A 24,195-nucleotide genomic window follows, 5' to 3' on the forward strand; every position below is an offset into this window, starting at 1 on the left:
CAAAAATAAAAATAAAAGAGAATCCAAGTTGAGATTTTATAATTTTGCGTAATATGAGATACAGACTTAAGCTGGAGTTAAGTTGTTTTTAGGGGCGGAGAAAAGAGGCACTCTCTTCATGCCTGCTTTGACGCATGAGGTCTTAACAAGTACTTAAACTCTCCCACTTTCAGATCCGTCCTCCGTTTTTCCCAGTCGGTAAAAATCTCCAAGTAAGGTCTTGAAGCCAGTTGTGCCGGTTCCAAAAACGAATCCACAGAAAAGCATATTTTGTTTCTTTGAATCATAATTTATAGCAAATCAAGGTCCAGCCTCCAGCTCATTCAGCCCTAACTGGCATGTATGCCCTCCAGCGGTTCCATCAAAGCCTAAACATGAATTTTACACAAATGTGTCTGAAGCGAGGATGTGCCAGCACAGAGGCACAAACAGTATGAAGTGTCAATCATCTGTTGCCTCTAATTCCCCACTAACGAGACACTAATTGGAGAGCTTGCTGACATGACTGTCACGAGGAATACACTGATCCACAAACGCACCAGGTGTGTACTCTGCACGCACAAAGACAACAAAGCTTCATTCAAGTAATCGGAGAGATCAATCTCACTTTTTCTGCAGTAAAAGAAACTGAACTGTCCATCATGAGGAAGACGCGGCGCTCAAGTTCATTATAGGTAATGGGAAAACAAGATAATGAGGCTCCAAATATGAGCTTTTTTCCTTTAAATATGGAGCGCCAGATGAAAAGGAAGGCAGAAAATAGTCTGATTGGATTTGGGGTTTATTTATTTTATGCTTATGCAACAGTCATCATACTTTGGTTAAAGGGTAGACCCCTCCCAGCTACGTCAGCAAATCTTATGAGAGGGAGGAAATAAGAGCTTTTCATCATCGTCGTTTCCGGCAGTTTTCTCCACAGGTAAGGCAAAGGATTAAAAGAAGGAGGAAACTCTGACCTTGCTGCCAGCTTGTTTTTCATTTTAAAACGAGGAAGGGGAAAAAAAATAAAAAAATCTCCCACACGTACAAACACACAAATCATCTCTTTTCCCTCATCTTAGCCTCGCTGTTGGCTACAAAAAAAGGCCCTGCTGATGTTTCAGCCTTATTTATGCAAATCCCATTTTGCAGTTCAGTCAAAATAGAATATTGGTCTCTCTTTCCAGCTCTATTTCTCTCCCACCCGCCCTCCGTCTGCTTGGCCTCCATCTCAAGAGCCGCCTCAGCCCATTATTTGTTTAGGGCGATATCAGACATTATTTCCACCTCTCCCCGCGGTTTTCTGCAAGAATACACAAAACGAGCGGCCATCAGCGACATTGTGAAGAAGCAGCAGCTAACTGTCAATAGTAGAAAAACCGCCGCGTGTCTTCACACAGCATCACAATTTGCACCCTGCTGGTGACTGCAAAAATTAAATCAGGATAGCAATGAAAAACTTGGGAACACAACCTGTTAAAATATTTTTCCACCGACTTATTTTTGGTTTTTAATGTCTAAAATTTTATCAGGATGATTCATCCGAACCCTAAAGAAATAAGAACCTGTCTAGACATCTTGAATCAAATTTTGATTAGAAGCTGCACACAACAAAGCAGTAATTAGCGATTTTTACTTTTCTATGACTCCATCAGAGTCAACTTTATTATTTTTTACTGACATTTTATCCAATGCACTCCAGATCCAGATATTCCAGCTGTATCCAAAAGAGATGGTCAATCACTGAGCTGATATCGTGTTGATGACACGGTAACAGTCATTGATCCAGAGTCCCTGGTTTTGTGTTGCTGCAGATCATCTTTTGGCCGATTTTAGTCAGGGTTAAGCTTGCAGCCAAAAACAAAATAAAACTGTACATGGTAATCTCATAGATTTACAATTTCATATACAATTTTTGCTGTGTGTTTTGAGGAAACATTAAGAGCTTTTAAAGTTATATCAGACAAGAAATTACCTTTAGCAAACAAACAAGGTGCCTTTCAGAAATTTGCTGTATTATTATTCTAAGTCTCTGTCATAAAATGTGCAAGAACTGGAAATGTCAAAAGCTTGAAGGAAGACACAGGGTCAAATATTTACCATCTGTTAAGCACACAGAGCGGCTGTGCTTACAGTTAGCAATGCTAACTGTGCTAATCGCCCACAAAAGTCTTTAAAAACTGTGCAACAAATATCTTATAGCTCCTCTTTATTGGGCTGGTTTTGGTTTTCAGCCTGTTGCACCTCCATGCAGAGAGACCCCAGAGTGGGATTTAAACCAATAACCTTCAAGCTGAAAGGCAACAGTTCTACCAACTAATTGTAAATCATTATATACCAGATGTTGTATTACACTGCATTTCAAGTGCAATACCTTTAGCAGTGAAGTGTGTTTACTGAATCTTTAGGTTCAATAATAAATTGAGGACACGTTTTACTTGGGTCTTTATTGACAACAACAAAACAAAACCTGCAGTACAACTGGCTCTTCATGTCTCTGCTTGAGATGCAACAAAAGGCAGAATATGAGGCAATCACACAAATGCAAATAAGGACTTGCTCAATGCTCAGAACAATGACATTGGTTAGATATCCATACCTCCCCCCCTCTGACTCAAGAAACATTCACCTGTTGAGGTGACTTCCTGAGAACACTACTTTAGCACGCCACACCCTGCATTAGCACTCATGATTAGCTCTCGGTGCACACAGAATGCGAGGAATGCCGCGTGTCGCTAAAGATAGAGCTTCAGCTTTTGACGTGATGCATCTTCCCTGACAGAGACGACGACAGAGACTCAACTTCCAGAATCTACGACCGGTGTCCTGTCCCTACCGAAACCAGGTCATTCAAATATTTACCATGAACTCAAACTTTTCCGCATTCTCCACGCTGAATAGCTTCAGCCTGAGAACAATAAATATGCAGCTCCTTCCTTCTCCTCCCAGGTTTTACCTTGACCCTGAATTGAATCGTTGGGACTAGTCGCAGCCATTTCTGCTGGTCCGCCCAGCATTTCCTCACTCATCATTCCTCACTTTCGGCTCCTCTGCTCTTCTGGTCAGCAGACGATGCCCCTCCGTCCCCAGGGAGGCGACATGTATACACTGTCACATTCTGTCATATACAAACGTGCTGACAGAAGCCTCACCGTGTCTGTCACAAGAACGGAGGTGGCAATGCAAACAGGACGGGAGCGGGGTGCCACACAGATCTACTGCTTCGAGTGAGGTGAAAGAGGTGGGGGTGGGGGTCATTAAACAACTCCCTCTCTTCACAGAGTGAGAGGGTGGGTGTCTGTGTCCCAGACGTGGACGTTCACACACACAGCTGAGTCACTAGTGACACATCTGCTAGCGTAAGCTGGGCAAGGTGCCATGTGTGGCCGCCAGCTCGAGCAGCAGGCCTAGCAATCGGCTCCCTGGCTCGCTCCGTCTAACACACACACAAACCTCGCGCTTCCATCTCTGCCCATCTGCCCTCCGTCTCCTCAACAAGAGGTCTCTCTCATACAAGTACTCGATCTTCTAAAGGAAGTTAAACAATGAAACTGAAAGACCAGCAACAGTGTACCTCTGGTTGCAAAAAGGGGTGTAACATCGATAGAGAAATGTCAAATTCAGAATAAAGAAGTATTTTACAATAATATGAAGAGCATTATTAAATGTTGCTTAAAAACAATTAATGAAACTTTCATAACTTGTGCTTCAATGACAGTGCTTATAACTTTGTCTTGCATTACATATTAATATGTACTAGCTTTAGGACCAAAGATGGGCTCATTAATGGCATCAGGGAATACAGATGCTTAATTTGCAATGGTTTCAAAACTGCCAACACTTTCCATCACACAAGTCCTGCAATTTAAAGCAGCGATGCACCAATCTGACTTTCTTGGTAGATATATTTTTCTAGATACATTATTCCTGTACATGCATTTTTCCCTTTCTTAGATTTTTATCTAACATGACAAAGTACAAGGGATATGCTGCTAGTTGGCGCATTTACTGACCGAACTAAAATGGTTGGAGTTTTTAGTTTTGAGGCAATAAGAATCATTTGTTTCAGTAACAGACCTGCTGATCATGGACCAAAACCAATCAATCGCTGCATCGCTATTAAAATGTCAGACTAAAATAAGACTACATAATTTTGAATGCGATTCTTCTTTGTAGTCGATTTCACACCGTTTTTGCTGAGCTGCTTACTGCCACAAACAAAACGAATGTGTTGCGTGTATGCCTGTTGCAATAAACGATAAATCAATTAATCGGACGATAAATTAAACCCATCGACCTCATTTTAATTATCGTGTTTATCGTCTCTTCCGGCCTTTTTTCTGTTGACACTGAATGAAAAAGGCTCAGCTCCGGTGCTCTCCACTGACCCTCCCTTCCTCATTTCCTTCGTGTAATGTCCAGCGCACACTACACGAGTTGTCGGCCCATTTTCAAAATCTGAGACCACACTTTAGCCGGCAGAAATCCTAGGTTCGATCGGGTTCGTCATGCCATGTGGTGTCCAGCCACATGGGCACCAAATAATGGCTACAAGTCCAGTTAACTCATTTTACATAAGCATTAATCAATGCTTTACTAGAATCCACCTGTGATGCATGTGGCTTTTGTCAGTGTAAAGTCCTGACTGAATGAAAATCATAACCTATTTATGTCACGTTAACGAAGAACAGCTGAAAACTTACCAGGTTTATCAACTGAGGTAGCAATTTAGCTTCAGCTCCTCCCCTTTTCATTTCTATATTACTTGCACGAAATGTTGAATAAACATTGATGATACCACCACATCATCTCCAATGTCCACTGGACTTCGTGTTGTGCTGTGTCAGCTGTTTGGGATTCCCCTCCGTAATTTCCCCTCAGAAAGCGCGGAGGAGAATCCGTGCTTTCTAATTGGCTACCTGTCACATTCAGCGTTAAGCTCCCAGACGGGGAAAAACCCTGATTTAGATCGGAGTGGCGACCTACCACACACTGCAGGATGATCGGTTAGATCGGCCAACGATCTAAGATTGTCATAAGGGGAAAATAGGGGCAGAAAATGGTGTAGTGTGAGCTACTGTATCAGGTAGTCGGATGTGCCCGTTTTCTCCACTTAAATCTAGTGATTACTGAAGGGCAATATAGTATACAGACTTCATAATCTGAACTCTTTTGGTTGCTTGCAGTATTTATTTTCACTTTGGCTTTATGTTTAGTTTTTTGTTAATGGAGACTGAGAATCCATTTTATTTTTGTTTTTGGTCGTTTTATTTAATTTCAGTTCCAGTGATATGGGTTCTTTTGAAAATAAGGTGCATCTATCAGGAAATTACATGTATTAATCATTTCATTAAATCCTAATCCAAAATTAGTCATTAAATCAGTGTCAAAAGGTCTTGAAACAATATAGTTTATCGCAATAATTTTTTAGACAATTAATCGTCCAGCAAAATTTGTTATTGTGTCAGGCCTAGTTGCGTGGAAATATTCATACCATTTTGTGCACTATGACTGTTGTGAAACTACATACTGTGATCTTTTTAAATAAAAGGCAGGCTTATGCACTCACTGGCAGCTTAAGTAAAAGTATCATGTGAAGAATAAAGAAAAAACAGCAAAATTCTTATATCTGGTTGATTGGTGCATGACTGGTGTAAAGCTTTTTTTTTTTATCGAAGGCAAGAAAAAGTACAAAGTACAGAGAAATGCATCTCTTCCGCCTGCTACCATGTGTTGCTAGTCATCTGGCTGAACAGAGGCTACGACTAACTGGCAACCATTACTGTCATGCAAGGTAACTTTTAAAACTTCATTTGGTGAGGTATGAGAGGCATATCTGCTTAGCAGCTGACTGCAGGCTAGCAGACAAAGCAAAAAATAGCTATCCAGCTAATATTAGTTCGCTATACTCTCTAAACAGCACAGCTGAAAGGGATAATATTACAAAATCAGTAAACTACTTCAAAGCTTAGCAGATGTCTATTCTATAATTTTGCTTAAGCCTATGGTTGAAATTAAAATGCTAGAAGGCATAAATCATTATGCAGAGGGACCCAAGCCCAATCGCGGTTCAGTATTTGCAGATTCTGCTTTTGGTTTTTTCTGGAAAATGCAACTCCATGTTAGTCACGGAAAACCCACCTATTTGTAGATTTTTTTTCACATGGAGCGTGTCTAAAACAGTCAAAAGAAAATACAGCCGTGGAGCTAAAACACCAATACCAAAATACAACTGCAACTTCACACAGTATTGTTTGCCAACTGAAAAGCAACCAATAATGGAGAGCACTTAATTTGCTTGGTGCCGATTGGCTGTACCCCAAGGAGGAGAGGACCATTGATGTGCTAAGACAGCTTCCACAGTGTGTGTATTAATGCAAATTCAGGAATATTTGGTGTGTGACCAATTAAAACAGTTCGCTATAAGCCGTTTTAGAGGGGCTACATCACAAATGTTTTTCCGTCAGGTTGGCTTTCTAGGAAAGCCTGATATGACAAACCAAAAGCTGAGCTAATGCTAACTTCTAGAAGCTAACCACAAGTGTGTGTGCAGCTAAGGCAGCAACAGATCTTCTGATGATTGCGCAACAAATCTGCACTCTATTGCTTAACATTACAGTTTTGTTCCTACAGAAAGTTCATATTTTCTGGTCAAACTATTGAGGAATTATAACAACCAGCAGCATATGTTGCATTTTCTACGATACGGTTCCTGAAAGCTTTCTCCATCGCTTTATTTCCCAAAACTTTGTCATCCTTCAAGCTGTTTTTGTGATTTTGTGTCTGAAAAACGAGCCATTAACATAGATTATGTCCTCTGGCACTGTGCAGGTGCTCCTTCGGCAGGAGTACTGCTGTACTGGAAACGGATAATACCATAACGTGGTTAATAGCAAATTCAGACAAGAACTATGTTGATCACAGAGTGGTCATTTCTTTTTTCAGCGAGCTGACCTGCAGTGCTTAGCAACTTATGGTCCATACAGATGGAGAAAACTATAGTCACTCTTTATCTTGCATCTCTTTAAAAAGCTTTTAAGCTGTAGGAAAGATGAAAGATTTTAGTGGTTTTGAAGATTACTTTTTAAAACCTTGATATACTTTTATACTGGTAACCAGCTCACGTCACAGGCCGCTAATGTTGATTCGGTCTAGGGAGTTCCTCATGCCAAAGAAACTGTAAACACAAAATATGTAAAGAGTTTAGAACCTGCTAGTCTGTCCAGCTGCCATTTAGCTCTCGGTTGCCTTTTTTGGTTCCAATAAGGCCAAGTGGTCCATTTGAGACCAGATAAATCTTTCAAAATTTTTAATGAAATGTCTTTGATTATTGAAAGTTTTCTACAGTTGGAAATGCTGGGACCAGCAAGACCTGTTGAAAAGCTGATTCAGGATGTGAACATTTTCCCCTGCAAGCAGCAGATACTGCAATGTATCTGCAACGGATTGATGCACAAATTTCCCTTACTGAGACCTTTCCCTACCTTTAGACCCCTAAAGAGAAACTCTGCTGCCCTCTGCAGAGACCCTCGCCTACCCTTAACGGTTCTCTCTGGTTCGTGACCCCCTCCCTTCCTCTGTCCGCACAGTCGCTCCCACACTCTGGCCACATTCCTGCCCCGCTCATGCTGAGAGGACGTCTCCCTCTGACTACAAGCATTGTGGGAAGTCCCAACGGCAAGGCCTTTCAGAGGCCAAGCAGACCGTCGAGGTAGAATGTAGAAGACATCTGTTGGTTGCTGGTCATATAGAGAAGCATACAGCTACAAAAAAAGTGTTTTTGAGCATCAAAACCAAAGGGAAGGTGAAGCAGCTGGTTTCATAACTGGTAAAAACAGGTCTCAGTTCAGGTTTCTCCACCAACATGCTCATCATCACCAAAATATATTGTACTGAACAAACCTGTCACAAAAACGGTAATTACACGACAGATTCCATTATTACACCACATAATTATTAGTAAATTAGCTCCAAATCGGAGTGTTTTTATGACAAACGTCAGTTTACACTGAAGAACTGTCCAACTAAATATACAACCAACATGCAGCTAGATGCACACATGCATGCCCACATGCAGCAGTACTCCGCTGTCCCAATCATGTCTGAGATGTAGTGAGGTTTATGGCAAGTGCTACTCCCATGAGTCACAGCTCGCTCATTTGCATTACTGTCCGAGCTCCTCTTAGGCTCCTCCACTCCGATTCCATAGCTACAAAACCTGTTCGCCCACAATGCTAATATGGTGCAAATGCACTGCTAAATGTACCAGGTAGAATTGGAACAACCGGCTCATTTATTTTGATGTCCCCGAATCCAAACATCGCTTTACACCCGTCCTCATCGGTTTGACTAATTCTGTCTCTCCATTAAATCTTTTCATGATGACTTGAAAGGAACCAAGTCTGCAAATCTACTAATATTTGCTATGATGGCTGCTTGAATGTACATATTTTTAGTTCACTACAAGACACACAATTTGTTCGTATCAATCAGCAACTAGGCAAAAATGTCAACTTGTCCAAATTTGAAGCCGCGCTAGAGCTATACACAAACTTGTTAATGAAGAAGAAAAGAATAAATTGGACAGAGATCGGCTCTGGCACATCGGCAGGTCAAGTGCTGAAACAAAATTCACATTCACAATAGCATAGGAAAAACATTTCCTATTGTAGCCGTTTGGTATAAACATAAAACTAGGGCTGGATGATATAAAACAGAATTCTTCAATCCAGTTTGGCAAACTGTTACCAACATCCCTGTCCCATCAAACCTTGGATGAATGAGCTCAGCATGTCATCAGGTTCTGCAGAGACGATTATGAGTCATTCATTTAATGCGTGTTGGAACAGAGATGCAGCAATAAGTTGCAGGACAGGGACTATATGAAGCACCGGAGTTGGAGAACTCCGACATCGCAAGGACAATGTTGGTTGGATTTAATCCACATTTCCCCTCTGATCTCCTCAGTCTTTTCCATTGTCTTTCCCATCTTTGAGTTTTAGGATCCGAGTATCTTTCTTCTATTTTACATTGGGTATATCAAACTGATGAGATATTGGCATGCACAGAATGAACATGTAATATTTAACGAGCTCTAGCAGTCGCATGTGATGTTCATATTGTTGTCATTGATTGTAATAATTAATATTCAACATTATGCAGCTCTACATAAATCTAAAATAAAATGGTACAAAAACAAACATTTTTTCTAGTGACAATAGATTAATACAAATGTGCCATCTGTCTGGCAATACATAATAGAATTTATTTGGTAGAATTTGAATATTTTAATCAAAATCTACCTAATTTATCACTTTGTTAAAATAACAGATGTAATTCTTCTGTAGGAGGTTCCAAAACATGTAGTAATAACCTTTTTAAAGGCCAATCAGTTCAGCAAAAAGACATTTTTGAACTTTGTTATTTTGTCAAATGCAACAAAGAGCATGATTTTTTTTTTTTTAATTGTCAGTTGAATTTCAAGACCTGAAAAATTCCCACATGACGATACAAAACCATAAATATAAAAAGTTTGGTTCTTCAGTGAATGGTGTACACAGCATAGACCACACACCATTTACAAACATATTACCCTCAAGCATTCAGATGCCTGCCAGAAAAATCTCGCAAAACCTCTCAAGATTAAACGCGAGTTCAGAGGATACATGGCCGATGAGGAAGAAGCAATGGCGACAAAGAAAAAAACAAAAACTTTTCTGAAGTCCACAAGTCTTTCACTCCGGTAAGTCATGGCAACCGTTTTGATATTCTGTGTTTTGGATTCCACTTCATATTTTGGTCACATTCAACAGGTTACACTCCTGTTTGTTTACTGAACACAAAAAGTGAGTCAATATTGGTTAAAGACCATCAAACATGTTGAATATTCCTAATTTGAGGTTGGAGCGGTTCCCACCGCTCCACCGAGCGATGTAGATCACTCTGAACACGCAACACACATCAGGAATATTGCAGAAGATTATTTATAGAGTCATCACCATAAGCAGGGCATCCTTTACATTGTTGAAATGGAAAGATTGTGCTAAAATTATTTTTGCTGTACAAACCACAACTTAGTTTGGTAAATTTGCTTAGGAGTCCTTAGTTTGCTTGCCTTATTGTCATTGTCTGTAAGCACCATCTGCTAATGCCTGAATATTTTCTGGTAAGCAGTAAAACACTAACTAGTCCTGCAAGCTGAGTTCATCTGTTAGACTTTGCTTGTTATTAAAAATCCAATTTAAATTCTCAAATCATTGATTTAATCAAACAAATCCCTCATCAGGAAACCTCAAAGAACAGGGACTTATTTCCAGTACACTGGCCTAAATTTACACTATTAACACAGAACACAATACTAAGCCCTTTGAATCATGTGACTTATAGAAAGTTTAGGATAAAAACAGAAACTGAGGTTTAATAGGAATAATATGCGGTCTGGATCAAAAAGCATTTATTTTAAATAAGTTTGGTGCCACGTAGTAAACAAATCCCTCACAAATGTTTTTCTAAAACGTTATTCCCATTTTTTTTTCCTTTTATAGCCATGACAATTAAATCTTCAGCATTTTAATGCCAGCTAAAGAGCACCTAAGCTTACCCAATTGCCTATTTTGTCTATCAGGCATTCAAAGTTGATCAAAATCCCTGCTATTGCAGCTGGTTAGCTGCAGCAGACAGCACCTCTACCGCCGCAGACCCCTCCTCTGGGGGCTCTCCGTCTGCGTCAGGAATGTCAATCACAGCAGAGAAACATGAAAACGGATGGACTGGTTCACTCTGACTCAGCGGACACATCCCTGAGGATCTTGTATGGGCAACCGTCTCCCACCCCCTCCTCACCTCTAACCCCATACACACACACACACACACAAGAGCATGACCTCGTACACCAAAAGATATGAAATGCAGCCAGTAAGAAGAAAGCAAACACATTTATACTGTATTTCCCAGCAGCTGCCATATGTAATCCTATAAGAATTCTTTTGTCACCAATTCTTGGTTTGCTTTGTTTTTATTGTTACGATTATTACAAAACTCTAAAGTTATCAATCTCCAGTACTATAAGCTGAAACTCATCAAAAATGAATGAAACTCGCACTTAGGAACAGCCCAGTCGTAATGAGCAGTAAATCAATTAATTGCATGATAAATTAAAACGAGCTCAATCATTTCCATTTGCATGATTTATTGTTTTTCTCTACCAAAAACAGGACGACAAGTCTTCATTCTGATGCATTGGTCTCAACTAGCTCTTTCTTTGAAGGACAGTTTGGTTCATAGAGGCTTCATGATTCATTTTATTTGTTGTTTTGTTGATTTATTTGGGGTATTTAAAATGTCTTGCAGTGTTAAACGTTCAATAGAATTTAAAGTTCTATTGATCTTTAAGAATAGTATAATTAGATGTGCCGATCAGGTTTTTTCCTACCGATACCGATCACCCATGAGGGCCGATCACCGATGCCAATCACAATTTTTTTTTTTATCATAAACGCTACCGGTTACATTTGGAAAAAGGAACCATGAATTCACCTTAATTTAGACAAAAACTTGTTTTTAATAGCTTTTTCCAAGAACAAAACAAAACAGGCATTCTGCAAATTGTACTGCTATCGGTAATACCATCTTTAACAGACTGATAACATATGAAGGCTCTGAAGAGGCGAAATAATGTAAAGAGCCAAAATAAAACCTCTCAACATTGCCAAAAAAAATTCAAGTACAAAACTTGACATTCAAAGGCAAATACAGGATCCATTACAATAAACAATCCAGAGTTACTGAATGAAAACTTCCTGATAGCATGGCGGCTAGCTGATTACTGCTAGCTCCGAGTGGCTGTTTCTGACTGAGCAGAGTAATTATGCAGAGCAGGGAGGAGATCGATTATTTTTTTAGAGATTATCCGTCTCATGTTAGAACAGCAAAAGTTTTAATACGTATGTAAAATTTATTTTTTAGGTTAGATGCTGCAGCTTTAAGCAGAGGTTCGGTGTGAGAGTCACTACCAGGTGGAGCAGAAGCGGCTCAGTCTGAAATATTACTACCTGCAGCGCGTAGCAGCGGTTCAACAGCAAGAGCAGAACCAGCGTCTTACATCGCAGCTCGAAGACTTAAATAATTTTGTGGGTTATTTGTTTCTGACCGTCATGCTAATCCGGGTGAGTGTTTGTAGCTGTTCGCTGCTTTACCCGCTATCTGATCCTCCGTACGTCTTTTTTTACTGCAGTGAGCCTTGATGTAGCCAAACTCCGTCAAGTATGCCATTGTTTTTATGTCGTATTAGCTTCGTTGTGTTGATGCATTTTGACCTGCTTCACTCCATGTGCTTCAATTTTCCGCCGCAACACAGTCACTCAGTGCGTTATAGTTCCACATCGCTTAGGATTTGTTGCTGCGCGTTTGCGCAGTGTGAAGGAAAGAGGAGACCAGCTGCACAGGCAGGCTCAGAAATGAGATGCAGGTGATCGGTATCAGCAACAAGAGCCAATGATCGCCGATCATGCACTTTTCACGAAAATTGGCTGATTATGATCAGTGACTGATCGATCGGCACACCTCTAATAATTACCATTATGTTACTTGAAAATGGTCTCAAAACATTTAATGCAATTTATCGTCCAGCAGAATTTATTGTGATGGGCCAACTTAGGAACACGATTATCACATTTAAGTCAATAATTTGTTATTTCAGGTATCTTGTGAACTGAACGCGTTTAAAATAGTCAATTTTATCAGTGATGAATCAAGCACAAGCTAACTATTGGTATCAATTTATACTAAGATATCTAAAAGGTTATAATTTCAAAACAGCTATGATTTATCTTTAAATACCTTACCTAAGGTTTACAGTATAGCCGTCAAGTACATAGTTATCATACATAGTATGATAACTATGTACATAGTACATAGATATATGACATATATCAGGAAAATATGCAATGCTTTAGGTTTATTACTGCAAATACACACCCAAAACAGTGTGTCTTTTATAGAGACATATCAGTACCAACGTTAGCCGATAATGTCAAAAACTATAAGCGGGTGGAGCTCCTACTGCTCCCCTGTAACAAACCAGAGTGTTGCCACATGCTTGCTGAGGAGGAGCGACTCCTCCAAACTCAATGACTCGTCTCAATGAGCTGGGCAGTCAAACATGGAAAACCTTTTACCAACTGGCATTATAAACTGAATTTGACTGCAGTGTATTACAACGAGGATTAAATTGGGATACGTGCAATTCAGTTTGAGTCTGTATATGTTATTGGGTTGCCATGATTGATCTGATTACACGTTTCTAGATATGAAATGACCCCTTCATCTTATAAAGTGCTATAAATGACCAGAAATGGTGAATTTGAGCTGGAAAACAACAAGATAAATAACACAAGTTCATTATTTTGTAACCTTTTCAGCTCAACTTCATGCCACTTAGCTTCACATAGGCGGTATTTGTGTCCCGTCTCTCGTTTGTCTCAGGGTGTGATCTGATTACAAGCGGGCAGCACTAAATGCAGACATGAAAACACTCCAGATGAATTTAGTACGCTTTGGAATCTAATCGCTGGATAATAAAATGAACAGTGGCTTACCAGAGGGCTTTTTTTTGTTTCACTCATTGTAAGGAATTTATTACAGTGACCGTGTTGTAAAATGCTGAGAGCCAAACATCCCAACAATCTGAAGTTTCACGTGGTTTACACACAATTTTAAAATCCGAGTCCCCAAAATTTTTAATACAAGTTAAATACAGAAGAAAGCTGTACAAAGTCCTGCAAAGCAGCCCCTCTTTCACCTCTTGCTGTGCACTGCCAGTCAGCTGGATAAAACAAAGCCACAGAACTACGGCTGGCACATACAGGACAGGGAGTCGAACGTTTAGAAATGTGACCGGTCACAAAAAATCTCATGGCTGCTGCATCTATGACTCAGATTCCATAAATGCTGCTTTAAAAGTTGGCAAGCTACAAGACTCGTGCATGTTCTGCAGCTGACTGCAGGCTCTGCCCAAGCAGACAGTCTCACTAATTAGCTGGCTTGTGTTACTTTATAAAAATGAAAAAAATTTAAAAAAAGGTATATTTCACACAATAAGCATGTGCACTTAAAACCAAACTGAGCCGACTTTAATTTATACAGTTCTGATATATTAGTGATAACAATGGTAACTAGAATAAAGAATCCAGTTTTAGCTGAACAATTTATAACAATATCAATGTGTACAATGACTGCTTGTATACAATATTTTGAAGGTGCTATGCATTGAATTTCTGCCTTCAGATTAAGATCTTTGGCCACCAAGATGAACTTTTACTTACCATGTAGCTACAACCAACATAGATCTTCCAAGAGAAAGAATGAGGGAGGATTTGTGACGATGGAACAGATACAAACTCAGAGAAAACGTGGGTTGGTTGCAATTGTCTTCACGGCCTTTAATAAAAGTATGACAATGTTGTGTATTTATGAATTGTATAGTCTTATAATTTTTGAAGTATCAGGAACAATTGTTTTAATTTAAATAAGTTTTCTATATTTTTTCTGTAGCTTGTCATTAGGGAGAATCGAAGTCAACCAAATGAAAGCAAGTCATGAAAATCTGATATCACATTTGTAAGAAGTCTACACTTTATGTTACAGCTAAAAACAATTACAGTGCCAACCAGCAGTGCTTTGAAACTCCATAGGAGATTATAGTTTTGTAATATGACTATTTTATAACAAGAAGAACAATTTGTTAATTAAATTTGTCTGGGAAACAAGTATGAGATCTGGCTATTGTTCAGCATCATTTTAACGCCAAGCTGTATTTTTATTTGTCCTGAGGGAATCCTTCATAATTGCTCCAGCACAACGGCTAATGCGGATGAATTAAAATCGCTAATGAATTGTGAATGAACCTCTTAGTCAAAGACTCAGGTACACGGAAAACTGATATGTTCTCTTAATGGAAACACTTTAAAGTTTGAGACTACCACAACAAAACAATAATAATGCAATGGAGTGGAAATAAACATTTGAAGCAATAGACAACAGTCGCGATGGGGCCTAATCTGCTGTGCGGCTTGGGAGAGGACCGACAAAACCCCAGCTACTGACTACACAAGCCAAAAAAAAAAAAAAAGGAGGACTGACTCCCTGACACGGTCCTCCACGTCAGATGCAAATCAAACCCAGCGAGTTTTAATTAGAAAACCCATGAAGCAAACAAATGCATGGAAACTTGAGAAGCCAATACACAGAGGAAAAAATAAATCTTTGCCGCTACACATCGATATCCATTTCCCAGAGTCCTTCACCCACCTGTGGTTTTTGGTTAACACTCTTCTGGATTAGATAGCAGATAAATAAACAGCGAGCGCGGCATTCTCGGGGAGAGCATCTCGACTGCGTTTTGTCCACCAACAACACGCCCCGATAGCACACAGAGACCAAAGACGGCCCCGGACAGTCCAGACCGCTGAGGAAATTCACCTTCAAAACCCACTCCACAGCTCAAAGATCTCCTAATCAGAATGCAGGCACCTTCTTAGATAAATGTCAAAGAGATAATGACCAGCGTTAGGAAGAGCGCGTGTCTGGCTTGTTCCTGCTGCAGCACAGCAGCCGTAAGCTGCCAGTTTATGGCACCAGTTGGACTTTGAAAGCAATGTTTGTTTCCATGGCAGTTGTGGTGAACGCATTAAAATAGAAAATCATGTGTTTTATTCTTGATTATTTAGCTTTTCTGTTATTCATTTAAAAAAAAAAAAAAAAAACCAACGAATCTCTTGACTGCCTTCAAACTCAGCTGCGTGACATTTAAGCTTTTATTCCTCTACAACATGGTTGTGTCTCATCTTGTGCTTGCTGCGTAGCAACGAAAGAAACGAGGATAACATTTACGCTTTGCCTCGAATGCACACATTCCTGAGAACATGAGGAAGACGTGCAAACAAAAAAAACCTGCATGATAAAGTGGAAAACAAAAGAGAGGGGGAAGTGGGGGGATAAAAAAAATCTCGAAGTCAAGCTGGGTTACCTCAGAAGCCCCCCTGCCCTTTCAGCAGGGCCTCATATGGAGAACCAGGCCTCAGGTCCCCTGGGCACTGATGTCTGCTCTCCACTCGACTCCTCCCAGTCAGCCGCGGAGGCTGTCGCGCAGGAACCTGGCCCGCTCAGGACAACCTACAGCCACAAGTCATTCACACCTGGAACAGAAGGGAGAGAACTTTGCTCATTGGGTGAAGCGCAAACAAGGAAACGGCAAGGAAAAGCACTCCGTCGCTCATGTTGACAAGACCAGCGCGTAGTAAATGCATAACCAGAGCACAGCTGGGTTCTTTGGGGACTACAGTAACCCAGGCACTCATTTATACTTCACTTATCGACCAGTGTGTACATTAGAAATCGCAGAAACGCTGCCGTTACTCCGAGAGGAGAGAAAGAAACTGATTTCTAAGACATCGAGGCATGCATTGTAAAGGGAAATTCAACGCACTAAAGTTGGGACAAGATCTCGTGATATTAAAACGTCGCAACATTTTTCGTTGAGGTGTATGGTGCGAGTCAGATGCGTTTAGCATGGCTTCATCTGATGAAGTTGTGGCAGAAGATGCTTCAACTGCTCGAGTCATTTGCTTGACAGTATTTCGAGTTTCCAGTTGGAACTATTAATGGCGACAAAGAGGCAGACAAGACGATCGATATGCAAGCACTGCAAGTTGTTCAGACGCTATGAGGCGGAAAGCGTCGCTATAACAACCAATGGCTACATGTCTTGAGGTACAAGACATCTATGTCACAATCGTTGCGCGTGCTACCATTAGCAACTGGGAAATTTAAAATGTTGCACTGCAGACCATGCACAGTTGAAGCACTGCCATAAGGTTTGAAGAGATATAAAGTAACCCGAAAAAGACAGAAATCTGTATCAGTTTGTTGAGTTTGTGGCAAAAATCAAAAAATACAGACATTTTGCACTACAAATGTGATTTTTTTAAGTATTCTTGAAACTAATAAAAGATTACACACACCCATACTGCACAAATTAGCTGGTGACCAGGACTGGATGATTTTCAGCTTAATCGACCATAACCAGTGACCTACTGGAAACCAGAATTGCAGCTTCAATATATGGAATACTGATATCACAAAGGACTGCTTGGATGCAATATTTGGTATAGTGCTACAGATTGAAACTCTGCATGCTAATATCATTAATACCAGTTGGGTGGACTTTTACCATCTTGCATGTCCAGACATAGATTTTGGAGACCAAGAGGGTAAGGCTCAAGGAGAGTAGGGGGAGCATCATTATGATGGACTAATGGCAACTTGTACCTTAATCATAATGTTTTTAATGAGGAAAGGTGTTAAACATAAAATTGGAGGAAAGCTAAACTATGTTCTTCAAAGGCATGTCCGTTTCTTTAGGCTGCTACAAGAGGCTTTGGTAGGTGTTGGTCATTTAGCTCTGTCACCATTTTAGATTTGTGGTTTTTGTCTACTCTTACCCAAAAAAAAAAAAAGGAGGTACAGAAAAACAAAAACTGCAAAAGCAACCATCTGCCACAGGACATCACATCGCACCTTCCTCAGGGACGTTGTGTCAGATTGGTGAGGGGGCGAATTAGCTCAAAGCTGATTTCAGTAGATCTTAAGACTCAATGGAGTACGGAGACATTGTTTCGTTATCCTCCCAATCTTTCAGACGCAGTTACTGAAGATGCTGGATTTAGAAACGTTGGCAAGATAGTTTTAAATGTCAACTGTAAATCATTTTTGCTTTTGTTTTGAATTAGCAAAACATGGTATTAAAGGGAAACTACTAGATGTCACATTGTCTCCGTTTCAGTATAAGCAGGCCAAAAGCTTTCCAGTAACAAAAGACTGGAAATCAAACAAATCTGATTGGTGCATCTCCAAGCCTACTTCTTTACCTGCTTTGACAACTAATGATTTAAAGAAAATCATAACCTATTACTCATAGCTTAAGGACATGTATGTGACTTAAATTAATAATATTAACCAGAAGGAGGTTGCTCAGAGTTGTTTCGCATTGATCTAATTTGTCATTTTTTTGTAAGTTAACTAGTTCAAATGGAGATCAGAACCAAAATTAATGAAATTGAGCAAATGCAATGTTTTCAAAAAAATATTATACAATCAAATTAAATGTAAAATTTGAGCATTTTGTGACCTTATCATATAAAACGACTTAAAAAAAAAAAAAACGACCCAATGCAATCAGACAGCACCGCTGCCCAGCAGTTGAAAAGACCAGGATCCTAAAACAGGAAGCTTTGCTGCTCAGACTCAGCAAACACAAAACCTGCTTCAAAACTGGCTTTGGACTAAACTCTGAACCCTTCACACCCTGCACTGAGTGAGAGCAACAGGTCAGCAAGTCAAAAGCCCACTCTCAGAAATGGTTTTATGTGCAGATGCAACCAATCAGGCTTTAGAGTTGACACCGATTTCCCGTTTTCTTTGAGATATGTAGTTAGGAAGCTAAGAATTGTTAGCTTTGATACAATTAATATATAAGGGGGGAAGGATGATTTGTCAATATTTGACTTGCCCATCACTGATCAGAACCCATCAGGGAAAGCTGGCTGATCAATTAGTACAAGGCATATTAATATCATCATGCTTCAGCCATTTGATTGGTGGTTACAGAAATGGCTCCACCATCCTCTCAAAAAGAGTTTTTTTACTGTATTTTCTATTGCAGGATTCCATTTTGAGGATTTCAGATGATAAAGTAAACACACCCAAAATAGCATGTTGCTTAATTTTATAATGAAAATAGTAGAACATCTTTTTGTTTCAGATGAGAATATTATCTGTTGCCGTTTTATAAGATGATGCGTTCCACAGTAACAAATGTCAAATTTTTGTGGAAAAAATGGACTTAAACGCTCATCGAAGCTCATTGTTGAAGATTTCATGTCAATATCCAACAACATAATTTGACATTAAGAATTTTCCTGTGATTTAGATCATCATTTGAAAAGTTTCAACATAAATGGAGGGACATAAATTGTGGTTTTAGATAAATAAAAAATGTCTGCTGTTTGCATGGGTAGTATTTTTAATAAATCAGAAAATCAAAAGCATCTGTTCAACATTAAACTCAATTTTATTAAGCTAAAACAAAGTAAAGCAAGGTATGTCCTAGTAGTAGTTGATATTTTACACCGGTGTATATTTAGATGTAAACGGTGGGTTGCTGGTTCAAACCCCCATTTAGTCCGTCTCAGCCGTTGTGTCCTTGTGCAAGACATTTCACCCACCTTGCCTGCTAGTGGTGGTCAGAGTGGCGCTATACGACAGGCTGCCCTGTTGTACCGCTGTGGCTACTATGTAGCTTACGACAGTCACTGTGTAAATGAAAGTAACGTAAAGTGCTTTGGAGTCTTCTGAACTTGAGACTATACATTTTACAAATTTTTTTCCAATGCCGTTTGCCGAAAAATAAAGACTTTTTGTAAGTAAGTGAACTGAAACCACAGGAGGGTCTTGTAGGTTCTTCTCTCATTCATGGGTCAAATAAACAATGTAATGACAGATCACATACTCTGTCATATGTAAAGGTAGTAGTATGGGATAAATATATGGGAACTGCAAAATTATTTGTCACTAAATGTTTTTATTCAATTCAAAAGGGAATGAAAATACTTTATGTTGGTTGGGTGAAAAGTACAGAAAACTGTGGGTGAACTAAACTTTATTTAACAAATGGTTTAAAAAAAAGAAAAAAATGTACCTGCTCAATTAATGCATCTCAAGTTTCATGGTGCTACAGACAAATTTTCTCATCTTTCCAATCCTGTTAGCAGAAAATTGTCTTAATATATAGATGAGGGACTCTAGACTTTCTAAATAGTTTGTGAACTTGTAGATTCTAACTGGGTTTGTAACATAAGACTTTCATCATCATAATAAAGGACAATAAATGTGAATTTGGATGTATTAAAGGACTATTATAGCCATCACTTAGATAAAATGTATCCTAAAAATAAAAAGGTAGAACATTAGTCAAAGACTGCCAAGTGTTTTGTAGAAATAGCCAAAATATTTTTGAAATTAAGCACTTTTTGTGGGATTAGGAAGTTTTTGTAAACTGAGGGACATAAATCACCCCAAAATGTCAGTTTTTAAAGCACTTTTACCCCCCTTAAGTTCATGGTCTGAAGTGAAAATTATCCTTTTGCTCTGATAAAATTGATTGCTTTGACCTATAAATCTAGAAAAGATGGCTTGCAAAAGTTATTTTTTTTATTTAACAGCAAATGATAGCATCCGTTTTCAACTTTTATCCATTTCTTTCTTATTTAGCTCAAGAAAGTGGGTAAAGTAAATGTTGGTTTGTGCATTTGTGGAACATAAATAATGGAAGTTGCTAGTTTTGATGGATTTAATAAGTTGGGGTAAAAAGCGGGATCAGTAATTAGCCTACAAATCTAGGAAAAATTGGTCGATGCCATATTAGTAGCTTTATGAAGCTACTAAGTAAATCTCATCAAAGCCATTTTGGGAGCAAATCAAGGAAAGCAAGTAAGTGAAATAACAAACCAACAAAGGACCTGTAGATTCTCCTCCCACTCATGGATCAAGTTAAATAAGACATTCTTTGTCAAAGCCAGCCAAGATAACACAGGACAATGCCACAAGTAGCTCACAAACGGGTCCTACTCGAGGAAGTCCTTAAAAAAAATATGCATCTCCCAAACTGCAACTAAACCTCCTCCTCACACAACAACTGCAGGGACTCGGGCTTCTTCCCCCCTCTCCTGAAATCTCAGCGCCTCACTGGACAACTCTTGGCGGACAAAGTAATTCCATGGCGCTTGAAACTCCAGGAACTTTTTTTTTTTCCTTTTTCCTAAAAGAAGTTGTTCCTGTTTCGCCAGAGAACTGGTGGAGGTGGTGGCGGTGGTGCGGGGGGGGGAAGGGAGGACTTCAGCGCTCACATTCATGGAGCCTCGGCCAGCGCAAACAAAGTCTTCCCCCGAAGAGGGAGGCAGTGGACGGCTGATGAGAGCGAGAACAAACGACAACAAGCACACCAAAAAACACGTCCTAAATGAGACTCATCCTGGGGGGCTTTTTGTCCGTTAATAAAAGGACAACTCAAAGCCCGCCTTGGGTAAACCTTCATTTTTTTTTCCCCCCCAAGTTGTGTTCAGCTCCGTTAACAATGTAACAATTAAATCGCTCGGCAGATGATAGGGGCTGGCCGACACAATCACAAGCAGAGGCCTGTAATCTCGTTACGCGTTTATAAATCATATGAAACACATTTCAGACACATGAAATACAATACCGACGGCGTGGAGCTCCTGAAGAATGCAGAACATGCATGCTGCATTGTGTCCCTTTTTCCATTTTCACGAAGCACGGGCGGTCCTCCGGTGTGATAATGGGGGTAAAAACCAATATTTCTCCGCGGGTTTCACACCACGCCGAAAACATCGTGAATAATCCGCTTCTGTTGCGCCGCAAAAACCGTCATTTGCGAGCCGAAAAAAAAAGAGAAAGAGTAAGGGAGGGGGGGTTAGCTCGCCGTGTGAGCGAGGCCAAGACGCGACGTGTGGGTTTAGCTAGCCAGCCAGTCAGCAGCCCCAGCCAGCCAGCCAGCCTTCGGGGACAGAGGCAGAGAAGAGCGGATACCGGAGTGTGATGTCCCCGGGAGGAGGACCCGCGTGTGCCCGTTGCCAGGAGGCGAGCCGCGGCGGCGACACTCTCCAGCTGCACGGAGAACAAAACAAGGGAAGCACTCACCTGGGATGTTAGCTCAGGTTCCGTTTTCCTCCACTTTACATCGCAAACATTATCAAATCACAACATTATCACGGTAACATTATAGAATAGAAATATGTCTTCCCCCCCTTTTCGCTTTCCAGTGGTCCTACTCCATTACATCCCAGTCAAGATTTCCTCTCGCCTCCCCCTCCGTTCCTGCGAGATGGTTCAGTCCAAATTCTAAGTAGCAATTCTAGGTCAGGTCTGTGTGCCAGTGAGAATGTTACTGTCGGACAGCAGCAAATGTCCACTTCCATGTGACACAGTCAACACTGTAAATGCATACAGTCACTTACAACATGCGTGTGTTTTTATCTGGCGTCATATTTACAATAAGTTACCTCAAACCCCTCCATATGAAGGAATGTAGGGAAAGTTAGGGATGCAACTTGTGGAAGTTTTCAAACTGTCTCGTCGTATTAGTACGTGAAATATTTTGTAGCGATATTTACAGGTGTGTCTTAATAAATTGTAATGTAATTTAAAAGGCATCTATAATATATTGCTGGAATTCAATCGAAAAAGTGAAGCTCACATACATTACATGTAGAATGATACATTTCAGACTTTTATTTGGGGAATTGTTATGATTGTGGCAAACAGACAGTGAAAATTAAAAAATAATAATTTGATCAAAAAATAAGATTACTGAAAGGGCAATAAGAAGCTTCAACCTCCAAAAAAAAACCTGGCTCCTCCCACGCTGTTTGCTAGCACATTAACAGAACGTTGCGTGGAAGGAAAACTTGTGTTGAAAAAGGTGCACATGCAACAGGAAAACATTTAGCCTGGAGAGGGAAAAAAAAATTGTTGAGCTCATTAAGTCTTTTATCATTGCTGCCGTTTTAATGCCGCTAAAAAAATGTATTGTGTATAGTACATTGTGTTGCTCTTATTTACATTTCTCTATAAATAAAAGGTTGATTATAATTTGGTTTTGAAGTAAAGCCTGTTCAAGAGCTGAAGAGTTATACACTGCTAGTCATGTTTTCAAAAGCCACCAGATAGAGACGTTGCAGGACATTTATTTTATGAATATTTGAGCATAAGTATTGTAAACATGCAATAATTAGCACTTCTCAATTACTTACTCTTATAACAGCTCCATGCATAACAATTATACAGGAAATACTCAACAGGAGATCACACAGATGATTTGTAGACCTCAGTAATCAGATGCAATGATTAGCCTGTAGTTCTGATGGGCTTTTATCCATCAAACCAGATACTGATCAAACTGCTCCTAGACCAGACGCAGTGTCAGTGGAATCTTACCTGGGCAAAGTTGAAAAATATTAGATATTTGCTCAAAAGCGCTCTTTTCTAAAGACAGAAACTTTGACATTACATGCAAAAATCAAGGAGCAAAATGGGAGCGACGCAAACCCAGAGTTTCTTGAAATCCAGTTGAAAGGTTTTAAAGTCAGTGATGTTTTGGGGAATCATCATCTAGTGTTGATCCACCGTCTTTTATCAATCTTACCGTCTTCCAGGACATCACAGCCGTCTTCCAGGAAATTTTAAAGCACCTTATGCTTCCCTCTGCTGACAAGATTCACGGAAAGACTGCTTTTTCTTCAGCTGGACTTTGCTCTTGCTCATACTGCTAGAAGCACCAGCTTGATTAGTCAGCACCTAAACATCTCAGACAAGTGATGTACTATTGTCAAGAGGAAGATGAGAGACATTAGACCAGCTTTTCTCAATTCCGGTCCTCACGCGCCCCCCTCCCCTGCCTGTTTTAAGTATTTCCCTTCTGCCACACACCTGGATTGAATATTTTGGTGATTAACAGGCCTCTGCAGTACTTGATGGTCATGCAATCATTTGAATCAGCTGTGGAGTAGAGGCACATCTAAAACATGCAGAGCAGGGGGGCCTGAGGACTGGAATTGAGAAGCACTGCACTAGACCCAACATTGCAGGCAAACTGGAGGTCGCTATTAAAACAACTGGGCTTCTTTAGCATCAGCAGAATCACAAAATTATCAGATCCATGCTACGCTGCACTGATGCAGAAATGTATGCATATGGTTCTGAAATTCTTTTATAACAAACACAATATTTTTTTCCATTTCCAATATTGTGTCATTAAAACAATTTTAAACAAATAAACAAACATCCTTGCTCACTGACCCGTGTGTGATGGATTGAATGATGCGGAGCTGTCATTTCATTTTTACACAGAAGTAAAGTCTGAAGTTCGAACGTCACGTAGAAAAGTCTTAATTGTTTTGACAAACTTGTTGTTCCTTTAAATTAATAAAGCAGTTTGTCAGAGACTGTCAGATTTTAACACAAATAAAGTGATTTTTCTAAAGCTCTAGTTTGAAGACTTGAAAAACAATTGAAGGATGATGTGTCTCCCAGATGCTGGGTCAAATCTCTAATGTTTTTATTCTATTTCATAAACAGGTCACTATG

The 24,195-nt window shown here is 39.8% G+C and overlaps 1 protein-coding gene across 5 annotated transcripts in view; it reads right to left on the reverse strand.

Annotated features, from left to right (window-relative positions):
* The window catches only part of bcl9 (BCL9 transcription coactivator), a 40,328-nt gene extending 16,826 nt beyond the window's left edge, over positions 1–23,502 (reverse strand). For 2 of the 5 annotated variants that reach the window (XM_081602510.1, XM_008401062.3), the window contains exons 1-2: positions 21,751–21,913; positions 16,004–16,172 (exon numbers count right to left, since the gene is read on the reverse strand). The gene's annotated coding sequence lies outside the window, so the exon portion shown is untranslated. The other 3 variants (XM_008401047.3, XM_081602507.1, XM_008401056.3) reach the window with 3 other exon arrangements.
* Positions 23,503–24,195: the final 693 nt, after the last annotated feature.

The sequence above is a fragment of the Poecilia reticulata genome, chromosome 2 (genome assembly GCF_904066995.2).
Source record: "Poecilia reticulata chromosome 2, P_reticulata-male-v2, whole genome shotgun sequence".
In the NCBI taxonomy this organism is placed as follows: Eukaryota; Metazoa; Chordata; class Actinopteri; order Cyprinodontiformes; family Poeciliidae; genus Poecilia; species Poecilia reticulata.